The following is a 14,001-nucleotide window of genomic DNA, read 5'->3' on the forward strand; positions in this document are numbered from 1 at the left end:
AGGATATCGGGCGGAATTTCAGTGGTTATCAAAAACAACTTAAAAGATAGAATACAGCGGTTAGAATCTGAGTTTAAGGAATTAATCTGGATAAGAATATTAGATAGGGTTAATTGGAGGAATGAAATATGTATAGCTTTTATATATAATCCACCTTTGAGCTCTCCATTTGCGCAGAATGATTTTTTTGAGAATTTAGCGACAGAAATTAGACGAATGAGAAGTACGTATGATCAGGCAAGCATTATTATTATGGGCGATCTTAACGCGAGGATAGGGGACAAGAAACCAGTTTATAGTCAACTTGAGGACGGGGTATTACTAGTTAATAGAAATAGTCAGGATAAAGAATGTAACAGAAATGGAGAAAAACTACTAGAGTTATGCGCGGTAGAGGAGCTTTATATATTGAATGGGTGGTGGTTTGGAGATGAGAGTGGAAAACTAACCTATATAGTAGAAAATGGGGGTAGTACAATTGACCTAGTTGTATGCTGTAGGGATAGTTTGCAAACTATCAAAGAGATAAGCATTAAGGATTGGGCAGAGGCAAATCATATGCCAGTAACTATAAAATTAATTATTCAAGAGATAGGAGCGCAAGAGATCGTTTACGATAGCGTACAGGAGAGGAAAATAGCTAGGTATCGTTGGAGAGAAGAATTAGGAAATGAATTCAGAGAGTACTTCAATGGAGAAAATTTTGAGATTTGGAAAATAGGTATTGTAAAATTGATAGAAGAGAATAGAGTGGAGGAAGCCCTAACCAGGATAGAAAATTTAATAGGAATGGCAGGAAAAGGTATGAGGCAAAATCCAAGTAAAACGCAGATAAGAGGTGGATGGTATAATACAGAATGTGTAAAGAAAAAGTCACAAGTTATGAAGGCACTTAGGATATACAGGGTGGATGGTGGTCAAGTAGCTAGAAACGAATTTTGTAAAAAAAGGAAAGAATACAGAGAATTGTTAAGAAAGACGAAGTTGGAATGGCAACAAAAGTTGGCTGCAGATATAAATAAAAAGTGCAAGGACAATGACAGTAGGAAAGTATGGGATAAAATAAATCAAATAACCAAAAAGAAGTCGGGCTCTGGGGGGACCAATATAAGTTATAGTACATGGGTCCAGTATTTCGAGAAATTATTGAATAAAGAAGACACATGGAGAGCTCAGCATGAGGGGATTACTGTTTCGAGGGGTTTGAGTGTCACTCTGCCTGAATTAGATGAGGCTATTTCGACTCATGAAATAAGGAATCTGTTACAACGAGCCAAAAAGGGAAAATCAGGAGCAATTTCAGGTATCACATATGAATTTTGGAAAGAGGTGGGAGAACGAAGCGGCATGTTGGAAATTTTGACAAAGATATTCAATAAAATATTCGAGAAAGGGATATTTCCAAAAGCTTGGAAAGAGGGGATTATATGCCCTATATACAAAAATAAAGGGGATAGATTAAATCCAGGGAACTATAGGGGAATTACCTTATTAGATACATTGGGGAAAGTATATACGGGTATACTAGCAAATAGACTAAGGAACTGGGCAGAGAGACATTCAATCCTCTCGAAATTTCAAAGTGGCTTCAGAAGAGGGAGAACAACACCAGATAATGTTTTTATTGTGAGAACTCTTATTGACAAATATGTAAAGAAAAAACGTGGAAAGCTCTATATTACATCAATAGATTTAGAAAAAGCATTCGATACTGTGAACAGGGGGGCAGTCGTTACTAGATTGAGACAAGTAGGAGTGTCATGTAAAATGATAAGGGCTATAGAAAAGATATATGCTGAAGTAAAGTGTACTGTGAGAGTCAAAGAAGGAGTAGTAGTAGGAGATATTATTTCTAAAATGGGTTTGAAACAGGGATGTAAATTGTCACCGATTTTATTTTTATTGTTCATTAACGATATACTAGAATTTGAAGTTGAGGAAAGATTAGCACTGCCGTGTTTAGAAAATCAGGATATTCCTGGTCTTGTCTTTGCTGACGACATACTCCTGTTCACACTAACGCCAGTTGCAATGCAAAAAAGTATTGATGGTATCGAGAAGTACTGTAAAGAGTGGAATATGAAAATTAACGCACAGAAAACTAGAGTAATGGTGTGCAAAAAAGGGAACAAATTAGCAAAAAAGGAAAAATGGTATCTTGAAGGAGTAAATCTGGAAGTAGTTAATAAGTTAGAATATTTAGGAATTATCATATCAGGAAATGGAAATTGGTCTGAACACGTCAAGAGAGCAAAACTGATTGGTACAGCAGCCCTAGCTAGTATAAGAATATTAGATAACAGGATGCCTAATATTGATTTTAGGGTACAAAGAAATGTATACAACGCTGTGATTAAATCTAAAATGATATACGGTTCAGAAGTATGGGGCACAGAAAAGGAAATAGTAATGCTCGATTCAGTCACTAGTAGATTTATTAAAATAATTACAGGCTTACCAATAAGTACAGCGAATAGTGGAGCAAGATTAATGTGTACTGACATTAATATAAAAGTGGATATAATTAAGAGATTAATAAAATATTGGTTTAGGTTAAAAAGGGGAGGAGGGGGAGAAATTCTAGATATAGCTTACCGACACCAAATGAGGTATCAGGATGGGTACTGGGCGGGCAACTTAAAGAAAATACTAGAAGGAATTGGGATGGGGAACTATTGGGACAACGGTTTAGAAGAAAGAAAAGTCTGTGGGAGAGTGGCACAGAGGGTAGCAGATATAGAAATACAAAGGCTAAGAGCTGAGGGGAATAATAGGAGAACTCTGGAGGAATTCATGAATATATACCCAGGTATGAAAATAATACATGATAAATTAACCAAAAGAGAATACAGGGGAATGATATGGTGGTTGATGGGAGTTTATAAAAATAAGGCATTTACAGAAGTCGCAAATACATGTTTATTGTGTGAAAAGGAGTTAGGAAATGCACATTTCTTGAGACAGTGTGAAAGTACAAGAGCATTACGGGTTAAATACTTGGAAGCGGAAGAGATAAATAAAATGGAAAGAGAATCTGAGTACTATACTCTTGTCAAATTAATAAACAGGGAATGGAGAAGGCCAGGGAAACTATCAAAATTATTCACAATTATAAAAAGCTTGTGGGAGAAAAAAATGAAATTAGTGCATGAGGGAAGGGGCACATGCTGCTGAAAAAAAAAATGATGAAACAGCGTAATCAGCACGAGTACACATGGTTAAAAGGATATTATGGGACACTTAAGCTACACATACAGGAATGCATGCTAGTATTTCAGGATGAACCAAGTCTCGGCTCTCCTACTTCGGACGACCGAAGTTGGAAGAGGGAGACTCCAAATCGACCAGTTAACCGTACAATGAATAAGAAGTTTAAAATTGATTATAGTCAGTAGAAGAAAACATACGGAGAGTAGTTATCTCTGAAGTATCATCTCTGTATGGGTTAATAATAACGAAGTTTTGTAATCATGTATGTACATAAAACAACTTTGATTCACAGATATGGAACATTATAGAGTTTAACTCACTAATAACTAAGGGCGACAATAATTGTAAGTTTAGTATTATTTTCGTTTTTCATATCTGTTCAGTTTTGTTCCCTTGTTCCTTAGGTATTGTTGTTTGTCTGCCTGTTTTATTTTCTTTGGTTTTGTTAGTTAGTTTGTTTTGGCTACCTTCTAATGAGATTGTTGGTTGTTTGTCTGCCCGTTTTATTTTATTTTGGTTTTATTTTAGTTTGGTTTTGTTAGTTTATTTGTTTTTGGCTGATGACGTACAGTGGAGTTGGAAGAGGCGGGGATAGGCCTGACCTATCTCAAGCTAAAGTGTTGATTCGGTACGTCTGCACATGTAAAGTAGAGTAAAGTAGTGAATAGTGTTAGGTTAGAGGAAGTAAGTTGTCAATGAGACAGTGAAAGATGAGCCGAGTTATGGTATCCGTCTCGGCAGTGAAATATAGGTGTGATAGCCTACATGTAGAGCTAGGCAATCCGCTCACATGTGGGTTGTTACAGGAAGGAGTGGTGAGGAAATAACATTGACAGCTTAAAGGGTCTATGAGGTATCGGTTTCCGAGCCTCATGAGACATGTCTGGTCGTGACATCCCAGGGAAGGGTGGTAGCAGTTCCTCACCAGGGGTGATGTCACGGCCAGGCAGATTTAGGATAGATTTAGTATATATTCATGTAGTAAAGTAGTTAGTTTAGTTAGGTGGTGTGTTGCATGTGGAGCTGGCGATCCGCCCATGTGCAAGATGCTACAAAATAGATTTAGAAGTAGTTAAGTAGTATATTCATGTAGTAAAGTAGTTAGTTTAGTTAGGTGGTGTGCTGCATGTGGAGCTGGCGATCCGCCCATGTGCAGGATGCTACAAAGTAGATTTAGAAGTAGTTAAGTAGTAAGTAGTTAGTGTCTAGCTATAAATAGTCTGTGAGTGTTTATTTTATTGGAACATTGTAACTGGGCGAAAGCCTGTTATGTTCAGTTCAATAAATTCATTCATTCATTCATTCACTATAACAGTTGGAAACAAACATTAAAAAATTGGTGAAAGGAAAACAGTGCCAGTCATCTCATAAATCTGTTCTTAAAAATCAAATCAAATGCAAATTGCAGTGAGTGTAGAATCCTCCGTAATATATTTGCTGTAATTTGTTTTATTCTCTTGTATTGTTATTTGTGTTATTCATGACTTTGTTTGTGAAGTGATTGCATTATAATTATTACTTTGAAACATGTAATACTATGTATTATGCATATACATTTTTTGGAGATAACCTTTTCACTCCCAAGTTTCTTTCAGCCTTATGCATGCCCCATACCAGATTTTTCTGGACGTTTCGACAGTGATTGTAATAGGCCAAAAATACTTTGTATTTACACAGCTACTGAAAAGTCATGGAACGACAATATTAGTTTTCTCCTAACACTTTTCCCAAAACTTGAAAGAACTTAGCGTGGTAAATGTCGACAGCTTGATTCACTGAAACTTATCTCCACTATATTCATAAAAATTCAGACTCATCATCATTGCCTAAACTTTCTAAAATATAATCTTTCGTTATGCTTTCTTTACACTCCCGTGCGCCCATCTCAGAAGACAGCTGTGAAAGAAAAACACAAGGCACATAATTATCGTCAAAAAACGGTAAGGCGATTTATGAATCATCCGTCGTCTGAACAAAGCATGTCAACAGCGTTGGACAGAACTCGGAAGTGAACAAGAGCGCATTGTTTTAAATCCGAGATAACTCGTGTTTGGGGCAGTGGGAGAAATGTTGACATCCGAGTTAACTCGGGCATGGGATGGAAAAGGTTAACCCTAACAGAAAAGTAGAACTTGAGTAAATCAATGCTTCATTAGGGGGACGCAGGTACACAAACGTTCAGAGTGGTGGTGGTGGTGATTACTGTTTTAAGAGGATGTACTAGGCAACCATCCTCTATGTAACACTAATCAGAGAGACAAAATGGAAGGGATCCGACACTTCGAAAAATGAACCTATCGGCCAAAGAAAGACAAGGGCCACGAACGGCATGAAAATGAAAGACTCCCTAGCCCTCGGAAACCTATTAGCGTCGGGGTCGGAAAAGAACAAGAGTTCTCTCTGAATAGTGTTAGGCCTATATAGAGTGCCGGGAGTGTCCGAGGACATGGTCGGCTCACTCGAAGCAGGTCTTTCGATTTGACACCCGTAAGCGACCTTAACGTCATGGTGAGGATGAAAGGATGATGAAAACAACATGTACATTCAGTCCCCGTGCCAGCGAAATCAACCAATGATGGTTCCCTGCCGGGAATCGAACCCGAGACCCCTGTGACCAAAGGCCAGCACGCTAACCTTTTATCCATGGAGCTGTACGCTATTAGATGGAATCTACAGGTTATAAGAATGGGAGTCCAGAAGTTATAAAAAACATTGCTAGTGGCTTTACGTCGCACCGACACAGATAGGTCTTATGGCGACTATGGGATAGGAAAGGCCTAGGATTTGGAGGGAAGCGGCCGTGACTTTAATTAGGGTACAGTCCCAACATTTGCCTGGTGTGAAAATTGGAAACCACGCAAAACCACCTTCAGAGCTGCCGACAGTGGGATTGGAACCCACTATCTCCCAGATGCAAGCTCACAGCCACGCGCCACTAACCGCACGGCCAACTCGCCCGGTATAAGAAACAAAAGTACGTCCTGTATATTGCATATTGTCCATATTCTAATAGGCTTCTTGCCATCCCTGTCGTAGGTCCCTAACAACTAACAGCAATTTTGTAACAGCATCAAGGTAGTGGGTGTTAGTATGGGGTCAGAAAACATATCTCGAAAAGCGCACTTGAGAGATAAAAGTCCATAGGTTGATAATACGTGTGCGCGCTGATGAGAGTGTCTGATAAACATCATTGAATTACGGCATCCAATCTGCTCGAACTAACAGAACTGATCCAATAAAGTGGAAATTAATTTAAAGTGGCACTAAAGCGCACGTAATCATAACAAGATAATGACCATAAAACCAATATACATTGTGTCAGCTATGAGATAACATTAATGGATCCCTTCAGAATCTCTCATAATGAAATTAACTCTATAAATTCAGCTAAACACTATTTATTTCACCCACATGAAAGGTTTAGATAACTAAAATGAGTCAAAAACGAAATTAATGTTAAAAAAAAATACAGCAGTTGGCGAACTAAAATTCATACAGTCCTGCAAATTTCCAGAAATAATCCGCTCGACTCCTTAAATGAATGGTCAGCGAAGTGGCCTTTGAATCAGAGAGTTCCGGGCTCAATTCCCTGATATATCTTCGATTGCTTCCACATCTAATTAATTCCTCTAACTGGGCGTTTGAACGTTAGAGTTATCTTCAAAAAATTGTTGAATACACACAACACACTGCACTACCGCGGCCGCTTGTATAACGTAGTATAACAGAGTTTGCACGCGCAACCCCTGTACGGAGTGGAGAAAACTGAGGAAGGAAAAGGAAAAGCAAAGCAAAGTTATTTCCGTACAGGCCATGAAGGCCCTTGGAGGGGTGGAATGTAAAGGCTTTCACGATCCGTAACCTCGGCACTTGATGGGGTCGCCTTTGCCACCAGGAATTAACCTGGTACTCATTTTTGGTGTAGGCTAATTGAACCGCAGGGCCATATGCACCTCCAGAAGTGGAAATCTCGTTTCTTAAATTTTACGACTTCCTAACGGGGATTAGAACCCACATCCTTCCGGGCGAACCGAGTACGCCTTTACCCCTAAGAAAAAGAAGAAGCTGCGAAATATTCCACGCTGCTCGAAGATCGAGGAATAAAATCTGAAATGAAAACAATTTTACTGTTGATGACAAAATACTTACTTACTTACTTACTTACTTACTTACTCTGTTTACCCCGCAGGGTTGGTTTTTTCCTCAGACTCAGCGAGGGATCCCAACTCTACCGCCTCAAGGGTAGTGTCCTGGAGCGTGAGACATGGGGTTGGGGATACAACTGGGGAGAATGACCAGTACCTCGCCCTCACCTGCTATTCTGGAAGGGTTAGACAGGGAAGAGGGAAGGAATCGGCCGTGGCCTTAAGTTAAGTACCACCCCGGCATTTACCAGGAGTAGAAGTGGGAAACCACGGAAAATCACTTCCAGGATGGCTGAGGTGGGAATCGAACGCTCTAATAATTTCACCTCGCGAGTCTGAGCAGATCCCGTTCCAGCCCTCATACCACATTTCAAATTTTGTGGCAGAGCCCGGAATCGAACCCGGGCCTCCGGGGGTGGCAGCTAATCACACTAAACACAACACTGTGCCATATCATATATGCACCAAATAGTAAAGTAGGTAATATGGTATAATTTGTGCATTTAGTACAAGAAGGAATCACGGTGCAATATGAAGTTGCGTAATGCAAGATCTCTGCAGCGCGTGGCATCAGAAAAACTTGTTATCTTCCTTAGTAACAGCGAGCAGCTCGAGTATTTTATATGATTCAATCGGAGAATTTACGAGAGTGTTTGAGAGCGGCCGATTCAAAAGAGACCAGTCACAGCCCTGGAAGCGAAATTGCGGAATGAAGGGATATACAGAACAAACGAAGTCAGAATTACCGACTTCGAGATTTACAGTGCTGCACTATTCTTGATTTAATTAGGCAATCTGTTATAAGGCAATACTCCTCGTTTTTTATATGAAATAGAAGTAAATCATATATTAAAAACTACCAGCAGATAGTTACAGTATTTAATTCTGAACTAATAAAGTAATAAATATATTTCTATTGAGTCAGCGTTTTACCGAACAACTGGCTGAGCCATGGCGTCATCACATCAGTGAAATCCCCGATGGTATTACTAATACTGGAAGTTTGGTGAACGCAATAGCGTCAGGAGATGGGACGATCATTCTGCTTTAACGTTGCAAACCGCGCGGGTCGGTGTTTTTTATATTAAGACAGTGGTATATGGGAGTAACATTAATAGTGACGATTTTATCATCCAAGTAGACATACTTATTGTGAAAGCTAAAACGTTATTTTATGAGAATATGCATTACCTAAATGCAAGTGATATATTGTAATTACGAAAGTGTTTTGTACAGTTAACGAAACAATTACCTTTGCTATATATAAGGTCACGGATGATGTTGCAGTATGCCAGAGTGGGGTTTTGGCACGCGGTATAATTTATCCTGGGATATTTGATTTATTTTAGCCCTGATCATATTTTTACGAACCGAGCACGCAGCTCTCCGACGGCGCCGGAAGACTGTATTTTAGACGGGAACGGTACAACACCACAGAGGTGGACGATGACAAAATATTGGGTTATTTTGTGTGTGACAAAAAATACAGAAGAACTTAACATTTAGAAAAGACTCTGCTCTGCTTCCCGGAATTTTTCTTCCTCCTGGCCTTTTCCTCTAGTATCTCGGGGTCGAGACTCGGTCCAGTTTTACGGCCGGATTCCCTTTCATAATTTGGCAGTGTTAATGGTGGTTCTTTATAGCTCGAAGGCTGGAGAATATAGATTTCGGCAATAAACCAACTGAAAGTCTTTGAAATGTAAAAAATAAATCATAGAATTTACAAGATTCTTCCCCCTATGGGTCGGGCTAGTAGTATACACTCTCCGCATCCTGTTGTAAGAGTCCATTAAAGGGAAACTAGGGGCTCTGAATATGAGAGCATTGATTGACGACCACGGTTCCCCTAGCTGAGTGTGGCATTGCTTTCACTTACTTTTGTGGGGATCCTCGCCTCCCTCTGTTATTATCTGAACCTCGCTGGTCATCGTCTTAGCTTGTTACTTCCTGACCCCGAATATATTAGGTCGCCACGGGGGCTTCGGACATGGGAGCGGGTTTGGCGACCACGGGGCCCGTAGCTGAGTCCTGGCATTGCTTCCACTTACTTATGGCATGCTCCTCACTTGCATTTATCCTATCCGACCTCCCTTCGTCAACTTTTGTTCTTTTCCGACCCAGAGAGATATCGAAGCCTAGGGGGAGTCTTTCATTTTTACGTCCTTCGTGGCCCTTGTCTTTCTTTGGCCGATACCTTCATTTTCGAAGTGTCAGGTCCCTTTTATTTTTTCCCTCTAATTAGTGTTATATAGGGGATGGTTGCCGAGTTGTACTTCCTCTTAAAAATAATCACCACTACCACCACACACCGATATTACGTACTTCGTGGCTCTTACTTTTCTTTTGCCGATTTATTCTTCGAAGTGCCTCTTATAACAACAATCACTACCACCATCACCACTTCTTAAGATTCCATGCGTAACCCACGTCATAAACGAGGAGGTGCTGCACCGTAAGTGCGTGGATCGTCAGGTGATCATACGAAGTCCTAACCATGGAAAAACGCAGGACGTCTGGATTTCGGCAGAAAAGTTTAACCTGGGCGCGGAACCTCGGACAATGGTTCAACATCCATGATATGGTAACCCTAATTCAGGAAGTACAAAAGAGAGAAGTCGCCAAAATTCTCTGAGGAGAAGTCACCAGAAGAAGTGCCCTGTGGGTGGGGGCAGTAGAATAACGGAAACCCCTGCCTGTCGTAAGAGGCGACTAAAAGGGTCTCACGGCGCTGTCAACTTGGAAGCGTGGGTTGGCGCCCACGTGGCCCTTAATTGAATCCTGATATTGCTTTCACTCGTACCAGGTTCCTTACTTTGATCTATCCTATCCGATCTCCCTTGGTCAACTCTTGTTCCTTTCCGACTCCTATGCTATTAGAGCATTCGAGGCCTAGGAAGTCCTTCATTTTCAAGCCATTTATTTTTCGAAGTATCTGATCCCTTCCATTTTCCCCTCTGATTAGTGTTATATAGAAGATGGCTACCTTTTTGTACTTCCACTTAAAACAATAATCACCACCACCACCGCCACAACCACCACTATCAGAAGAAGAACACAAGCTTGTGTTAGTCATTTCTAACAACAGACTGCTTAAGTTTTCTCTCCTGCCTAATTGGTTAGGTGGAATAATGTTGCGTAGGCTGTACCATGCTGTTGTCTGGCCTGAGACTGTTCTGGGAATGCATTTTCTTGTTTGCAATTTGCTTTACGTCGCACCGACACAGGTAGGTCTTATAGCGACGATGGAATAAGAAAAATTTTAGGAACAGAAAAGACGCGACAGCCCTAGCATTTGCCTGGCGTGAAAGTGGGAAACCATCGTCGGGGCTGGAGATAATGTGGTTTGAACCTACAATCTGATAGCTACGTGACCCAAACCATCCAGCCATTCTCTCGGTAGGGAACGCAATCTTTTTTTAAAATTTTTTTTTATATATCAGAAGAGAACGAAAAAGTGACTTCTCACACAAGACATTTTTCTTTCTGGCTTTTTCCTCAATTTATCGGGGTCGACACTTATGTAGGTTAGGTCTAGTTCTATGGACGGATGTCCTTCCTGGCGCTAACCCTATATATATAGGGATGCACAGTATTCGCAATTGCGTGTTTCTATATGGTTGTTGGTGCTGTGGTGAGTTGTATGAAGATGAAGACAAGTGTAATAAGATGAAAACAAACACACAGCCCCTCAGCCAGAGAAGTTAAAATTCTCGACTCGACCGTAAATCAAACTTAGGGGCCTCGGAACTGAAGGCTACCATGCTGATCATTCAGCCTAGGATGTCATGTCATGTCACTCGCAAAGAGAAAATTCAATTGAAAGTTGACAGAGTTTGCCACTCAAAGATACACGACTATTGTTGTACAGAAGAGGTGTTGGTCTATTCATGTGAGGTGATCTGCAATCGTTGATTACCGGGTACATGCTCTCGAATGTTACCACAGTGGTACTCTTCGTTTAAAGAGCTCGTGCGTAACAAATCTCCTGTTACGAATTCGAGCGAATAATTTTATTTTCCACTCTGTGGGAGTTCGTGGCTATTTCGTCACCACGATCAGCGGTAATTTCCTTTTTAGCTGCTGTATTTCTTTTTTCTGGGTTTAAACGATAACTATTCAAATGTGTTTTGTTATATTATACAGTATTATATCGATAGTAAAAATGAACAGGATATTAAAAAGGAAATGTAGAGATCTGAATGAGGCTCCTAGCCTAGTGAGCGAAAGAGTTCCTTAATGGGAAGATTTTTTGACAATTTATTTTACGTCACACCGACACAGATATGTCTTATGGTGACGATGGGATGGGAAAGGCCTAGAAGTGTGAAGGAAGCGGCCGTGGCCTTAATTATGGTACAGTCCCAACATTTACCTGGTGTGAAAATGGGAAACCACGGAAAACCATCTTCAGGGCTGCCGACAGTGGGGCTCGAACCCACTATCTCCCGGATAAAAGCTCACAGTTATGCGACCCTAACCGCACTGCCAACTCGCAGTGTATGGGAAGATTTAATATGACAAAGTGATTCAATATTTTGACAATGAAGCATATGCATAATAATAATAATAATAATAATAATAATAATAATAATAATAATAATATAAAATGTAAGGCGTTTTCTTCTGCAATTCACCAGCAATACTATCCCCCCCCCCACCGCCACTCGACCGATTTTTGTAAAATGTGATTTATATGAAAGGCACTTACATGTATAAGTAAGTCCCACCACTATGTTTTTTCTTAATTTCAACATTAATTAGTACTTTATTTTAAGAAATTAACATGCGCGTTATGCTATTCGCCCATATACGCCAAGTATATTATGTTTTCTATCTACAATCCGTCAAAAAAAAAATTTCATGTTGTTTGCTTTAAATTAAAAATACGTATTTCTACATTCCGCATCACTGCGGGTTGTTTTTTTTTTTTTTTTTTTTCGTTTGTAAGAGAGCTGTGAATAAAGTAGAACGCAATATTTAATAAAATAACATTGCATTCCTTCAGTGTAGTCAACCGCTAAGTCTACTACCTTATGCTAAATGTCAGGAAGCCGTTGGGGACCGTTCGCAAGGCGTTCTCTGTTGATGTCAGCGACGGAGCACCCTACTGTGCACAGTACAGTTGCCACGTCAGGAAATCGGCGGTTCCTACAACTTCGGAAACTGGTCGAAATCACGAAGACTCGTGTCTGGTGAGTCAATCCAATCTTGTAGAATGGACGACCGACCTGTGCAGTGAAAATCCACGATCTCATTCCGACCCGCACGAAACTTATTGACTCATCGTGCCACCGTTCTATACGGTAATACATTCTCGCCACAGGCTTCACGTAATCTTCGATAACATTCACCATTGCTATGAGCAACCTCAATAATAATCCACGAACTCTGATCACCTTTTGAAAACATGCTTTAGAGTGGTGATATCGACACTCTTCACTTCACCGCCACACAGCAACAACACTCCCAACTGGACGCCCGCCAGCGCCACCTGACTGCTCCCATATCCTATTTGAATGTGTCCGATCTCCTGCGAGTGTCTTGACTACGTTTCCACTATTTTTACGTAGGGGAAGGGGGGGGGGGCAAGATGGGGACGCTAAGGAAAAAGTAGTTCAGGTGCGTTCTACATGTTGATAATATGTTCATAAATAGTTCCATTTTGTTGCGTCACTATCTGTTTCTCATTGTGCACTAAAATAGTTTTTGAAAAGTTAAACAAAAAAACTCCACACACAAAAAATCGTACATACTACCAATGCCCCGTCTTGCCCCGCATATGGGGCAAGACGGGGTGGAGGTTTCTTTGTCTCCATGGTGCTGCCACTGGCCTGGAAACTTGCATTCTTCAGTAAAAATTATACTAAAATTTGAATCTATTCCTATAACCTTGAATTACTAATATCAACGTAAAGTATTACACCATAATAAACCATCATAAGGCTCGTAGTTGGCATAATGAGCAAGAACAGAATTTAAAATCATTTTTATGGTAAGAATATATGGATTTTTAAATGACCGATTTTTTCGTGTGACCTCCTGAGAGGCCGTGTGCAGGTCTTTAAAGTCGATTCCCGTGGGCGACCTGCACGTCGGGATGAGAGATGGAATGGATGAAGATGAATGAAACTGGGCAAGGGTGTCGAAAGAAGTTGCCGTGGACTGTCAGAAGGTACCGTCCCAGCTTTTGACTGGTGTTGAAAATGGGAAACCACGGAAAACCATTTCAAGGACACCCGACGGTGAGGCTCGAACCCACGCGTCTACCGAGTCAGCAGAGAGCTTGGCCCCATGACCTATCGCTGTGCTTTAGCCAGCATAGCCACTGCTGTCGGTAATGACTAATTTAGAACCCCACTACCCTTTGCACTCAGTATTTGGTCCCTTGGCCTATACCAGGGGGCATAATTTATAAAAATGAAATATGAATAGAAATTATATAAGTACCTATAGGGGAAATACTATTTATCCTAAAGGGCAAGATTAGGACTGGGGCAAGATGGGGACTGGGACAAGATGGGGACTGGGGCAAGACGGGGACGTCCCCATCTTGCCCCAAATGTTATACTGAGACTAACGGAATAAAACTATCTTCATTTATTTATGAATTTCCTCCACAAGCTCAATATATATACATTAAGGTACA

This window comes from Anabrus simplex, chromosome 4 (assembly GCF_040414725.1).
Source record: "Anabrus simplex isolate iqAnaSimp1 chromosome 4, ASM4041472v1, whole genome shotgun sequence".
Lineage (NCBI taxonomy): Eukaryota > Metazoa > Arthropoda > Insecta > Orthoptera > Tettigoniidae > Anabrus > Anabrus simplex.